Raw genomic sequence first — 5,290 nt, forward strand, 5'->3', positions numbered from 1 at the left:
GAGAATTTATAAAATCAGAAGCCAGACTCCTGGCAATTATTTTGTCATCATCCCTTCTTGGTCTGAATTCCTCTGTCCTTGCATCTCCTCTCGTCCTCCTCTTCTTTACCTGTGCTGTTTATAGTGTGTCCCTTGTCTTTTGAGGGAAGTATTATCACATCATTGTAAATTCCTTTTGGCATTGCTAAGAAGGCATCTGGCTTCAGTGTAATTCAAGGATATCAGAAGGCATTCAAACTATTAGTAGGAATATAGCATCTTCACCTCAGAAAGGTCTTAGAGCTCATCCAATCCTTATTCTAAATTAGGTCTTAAATTCTCATCCAAACAAATGTGTCAGAATTGCCAGAGATACACCTTAAAAATGTAAATTCTTAGCCCCACCTTAATCTACTGAATCATAATATCCATGATTATAGAGGGGCATAGTAATTTCTAATTTTAAAAAGCATCATTTTCATCACATTTCTCTATTTCCTTCTGGTTATGTCTCCTACCAGGTCATTTCAATGTGTGGTCCAGTTTGGAAACTATTGATTAAGTTTCAGTTTTTCCCTGATTCTGGGATCACCTCTGCAAACTCTCTGGCAAATTTTCTCCTATTGTTATGTTGTATTTGACCGAATGTAGAAAGTTATCACAAGACAAAAGTATGCCAGATTGCAGGGTCATTTATTTATGCCGGCGACCACAGAGGACTCACGTCTCTCCAACCTGTGGCGGCAACAGGAGGGCGCCACGATTTTTTATACCCGAAAAACCACCTTGGGAGTGGGGGTGAGGGGCGGGGATGGGGATGAAAAGGCTTCAGACATTCCGAGGGCTAGTGGATTCTGTAAATTACCTCCTGGGCAGAGATGAGGGTGGGGGTCTCCAGACATTCCAAGGGCCAGGGGACTTTTGTCATTCCGTTTGTTACTTAAGTGGTTTACAGAAGTCAAGATAAACATTTGTTTACACATTATCTGGGTAAGGTGGAAATCACAGACCTTAGTTACTTATTACAAGTCGCAGGAGCCAAGATGGCATGGGTTAGGACTGCTTGCCTGTCACATTAGGGCCACAGAGAGCAGTTACTGATAAGAAAAGGTAAGCAGCTTTACATAGTTTTGAAGAACAAACTGGCAGTTCTATTTACAGAGGCCAAGGACAGTAGTTATTGTGAGGAGAATGGGGCAGCCATTTCAACTTATCTAAAAACAGTTTTGCATTTTATAAAATAGTTTTGCTCTGGTTCTGGCTCTAGGCCAGCACAATATCACAGTTACACATATCGTTGCCAATTTGATACTGTTACCTCCTATATTAGCTATCTGCATCTTTATCTACAGCTTCGTATATTTATAAAGATGATACACAGAATGCTTTGTTTTATTCCTACAATGATGGACTGGGCAGGGTCCTTATCCCTGGTAGGATAAAGAGCAGACTTATGTATATATAATAAACATTTTTATTTATGTATATTGTATATATGTATATATTTACTCAATAAGCATTATCAAAAACAATCTGAAGGGAAGTCTTCATGGTATATATTGCATATATTATATATTTAATTTAATTATAAATATATAATATACATAAATATAAATATAATATACATAAATATATAATAGACCATAAAGACTTCCCTTCAGATTATTAATGCTTATTGAGTAAATGATACTCTTTTCTATGAATACATTTTCCACTGTTAATAGTCATTAAGTCTTACTTTTGAAATTTATAGTAACAGCATTTAAAAATTAAGGCCAATGCCAAGCTATTTTGAACACCTTTATTGCATTTTTGGAAGACAAAGAATCTTTTAGAGCTGAATGAAAGGAGTTGTTACATTGAGCACATTGGAAATTCAACAGCAGCAAGTAGGCTAACTTGGAAATGTTTACTGCAGCCTTATTCATAACAGCCCTGAACTAGAAATGAGCCGATTCACCAATTGTTCATTGCACAATTAAACTCCTTTAAATTTAATTCAGTTGAAGTTTTTCTTTTATCAAGCTCCAGCCCCCAGTCTCCAGGGAGGGGAGAAGGGCTGAAGGTGAAGTTGATCACCAAAGGCCAGGGACGTAAGGAGTGAGTTATGCCTATGTAATGAAGCCTCCATCAAAACGTAAAGGGACAGGATTCTGGGAGCTTCCAGAGAGCTGAACACGTTGTGGTTCCTGGAGAGTTGCGTGCCCAGAGAGGGCGTGGAAGCTCCACGTCCCTACCTGTGCATCTTTTTATCCAGCTAGTCATCTGTATCCTTTGTAATATCATTTATAATAAATGATACCTCAGAGTAAAGTGTTTCCCTGAGTTCTGTAAGCCAGTCTAGCCAATTAATCAAGCCCAAGGAGGGGGTTGCATCGTGAGAACTCCTAATTTATAGCTGGTCAGTCAGGAGTATATGTGACAACCTACTGCTTGGTATCTGATGCTATTAGGTAGTGGCAGAAGTGAGTTGAGTTAGAGAATACCTAGCTGGTGTCCACTGCAGAATTGATTGGCTGCTGGTGGAGAGAAATTTGCACACACTTTGGTGACTAGAGGCGAAGTATTCATTATTGACTGTGTGACGGTAGGAAAAACAGTTTAGGTTTCTCATCCTTTCAGAGGTAGACTCAACCTTGAAAAATAAGTAGGACCCAAAACTATACTACATGTCAATGGGGAATTTTTCTACACCCAGACTAAGCAAAAGAGGACATTTAATCACGGTGAAAACATTTTTCTTAATCTTGGTTTTATGAAAGAAAAAAGCTCATTATGGAAAATTGAGAAAGATAGAAAAGTAGAAAAAAGAAAACCCAAAGTTATCATAATTCCATAATGCAGGGATAACTATATTTAGTGTTTTGTTGTATGTGCTTCTGAGAGCCCATGTGTGTGTGTATCGTATCGCCGTGATCTTGGAAGCTTTCAATTTTAAGATACATTATTAACTTAATAACATTTTACTGAAAACAAGTTTTTAAAATATAATACATAATGCATTATTTAAAATCTTCTGTTTTATTTGGTCCAAATAATGTCATAAATTGCTTTGACCATCAGTAGCTATCACCAGCTATTAAGTGATGTGATGCTTTTCATAATCCAGGCCTGTGATCATTACTTCTTCATTTCTTATAGAAATGAAAGTATAATTTTGAGGTACACTGAAAAAAAATCAGGGCTTTTCTGCATTTCCTAGTTGGTTAAACTTGTTCCAAGTTTTTTCTTATCTGGAATACATACTTTCTCTTGGTCATCAGCCAGAGCTTCTGAAAACAGATTTGAAGGCTGAGTGAAAGTCCTTCACTGCTCTTGAATTGGTCATGCCACCTCTCCTCGCTTTGAAAATTCTAAAACTGAGATCAATTTCTATAGCATTTAATGCCATTACCTAGTGTGTGACCAACCAAATGCATGACAGGCAATCTTCTGCATACAAAATAATTTTTGTTTGAAGTATGCACCTAGAATCATTTTAAAGCATTAGAAGCAATGATTTATGATTCAAATTTATGTTAAATGCAACTGCTTATACTACCCCAATGTTAATAACTCAGCTGAGGTAGCAATCCAGTGAACATATATGTACATAAATTTTGATTCCTATTTCTGATTACTATGGTACATTTGATAAGCTAAACTCAAAATATTGAGATCAATATTTTGTTTTATCTTAAACGTCTTTGATTATTAGTGAGTTCCAATATGTTTTATACTTATTGGCCATTTGCATTTTTTTTTGAGACAGAGTCTCACTCTGTTGCCCAGGCTGAGTGCAGTGGTCGTGCAGTGGCACGACCTTGGCTCACTGCAACCTCTGCCTCCCAGGTTTAAACGATTCTCTTGCCTCAGCCTCCCGAGTAGCTGGGACCACAGGCGCGTGCCACCATGCCTGGCTAATTTTTTGTATTTTTAGTAGAGGAGGGGTTTCACCATGTTGACCAGGCTGGTCTCGAACTCCTGACCTCAAGTGATCCACCCACCTTGGCATCCCAAAGTGCTGGTATTATAGTCATGAGCCAACATGCGCAGCCTGGCCATTTGCAATTTTTTCTCCCATGAATTGCCCTGGAAATCCCTTCTGTTCATTTTTCCTTATCATTTTTGTTTCTAATGTGTAAATAGTCATATGTTATGGAAAATAGCCTTTCCTTATCACATTAAGGTAAATATTTTTCTAATATCTTAATCGACTTTTAAACTTATGTTTGTGTATGCATACAAAATATCTATATTCATGAAATCAAATGAATCCATTGTTTTCATTAGGATTTATTTCAATGATTTTATACTTGGAAAGTTCTTTCTCCATCCTGAAGTTAGATTAAAATATAAAGAATATATTTTAAATATATTTAATATAAAAAAATACATTTGCTTGAAAAATATATTTTTGTTTATAGTTTTATATTTTATATATCTCTTGATCTGCCTGGAATTTAATGTGTTATGTAAAGCTCTGTTTTTACTTATAGGAAATAATTTATGTAGTTCATCCACCTATGAGTAATTTATCATACTTTGCTTATTTATTATATTAGGTTATATGACATTTCTGGATTCTCCTTCTGCCCAATACATCTGTATGTCTTTTCTTATATCAATAGTATGTAAATTTAATTGTTGTAGAATATCAGTTTGCACTGCATTCAACTTTAATAGAAATCTCTACTACGAAGAAGGCATTTTTTTTTCACTTTATAAAAGTCAAGGGGCAAGTAGCCCAGAGTTGATTCAGCTGCTCAAGATAACGTCAGAAACTGATGATTCTGCCTACTTCTCATGCGTTCAAGACTCACTGGAATTCACAGCATCAGCTCTGTGGCTTTCCTGCTCCCCAATGGCAGCTCCTGGGGCTTCTCACCCTCCATATTGCATGATCCAATTTCTTATTATATATATATATACATATATTTAAACATATGAATGTGTGTATTAATATTTATACTGGTTCTGTTTTTCTGAAGAAGTCTACTTAATATAAATATAAGTGAATACCTTTCATAGTAAATAACTTCCCTTGCCTCCCCTGTTCACCCTTACTGAGCCTTATTATCTGAGATAATAAACACCCTACTAACTTTAAAATGTAGACAAACCCTTCAAATTTAAAACAAGTTATGTGAAACCAATTATGTGAGTATTTAAAACAACTGCTATATCTACCTCTACATCTTTACCTGGTTTCAAATTTCTCTGCTAATCCTTTCTAGTCACTTTTGTTTTTCATTCTCAGGCTCTTTCTTCGTTCTTTAAATTTGTTTTTTTTTTTTTTTTTTTTTTTTTTTTTTTTTTTTTTTTTTTTTTT

Source organism: Sapajus apella, unplaced genomic scaffold (assembly GCF_009761245.1).
Source record: "Sapajus apella isolate SASKATOON/1434 unplaced genomic scaffold, GSC_monkey_1.0 scaffold32, whole genome shotgun sequence".
NCBI lineage: Eukaryota > Metazoa > Chordata > Mammalia > Primates > Cebidae > Sapajus > Sapajus apella.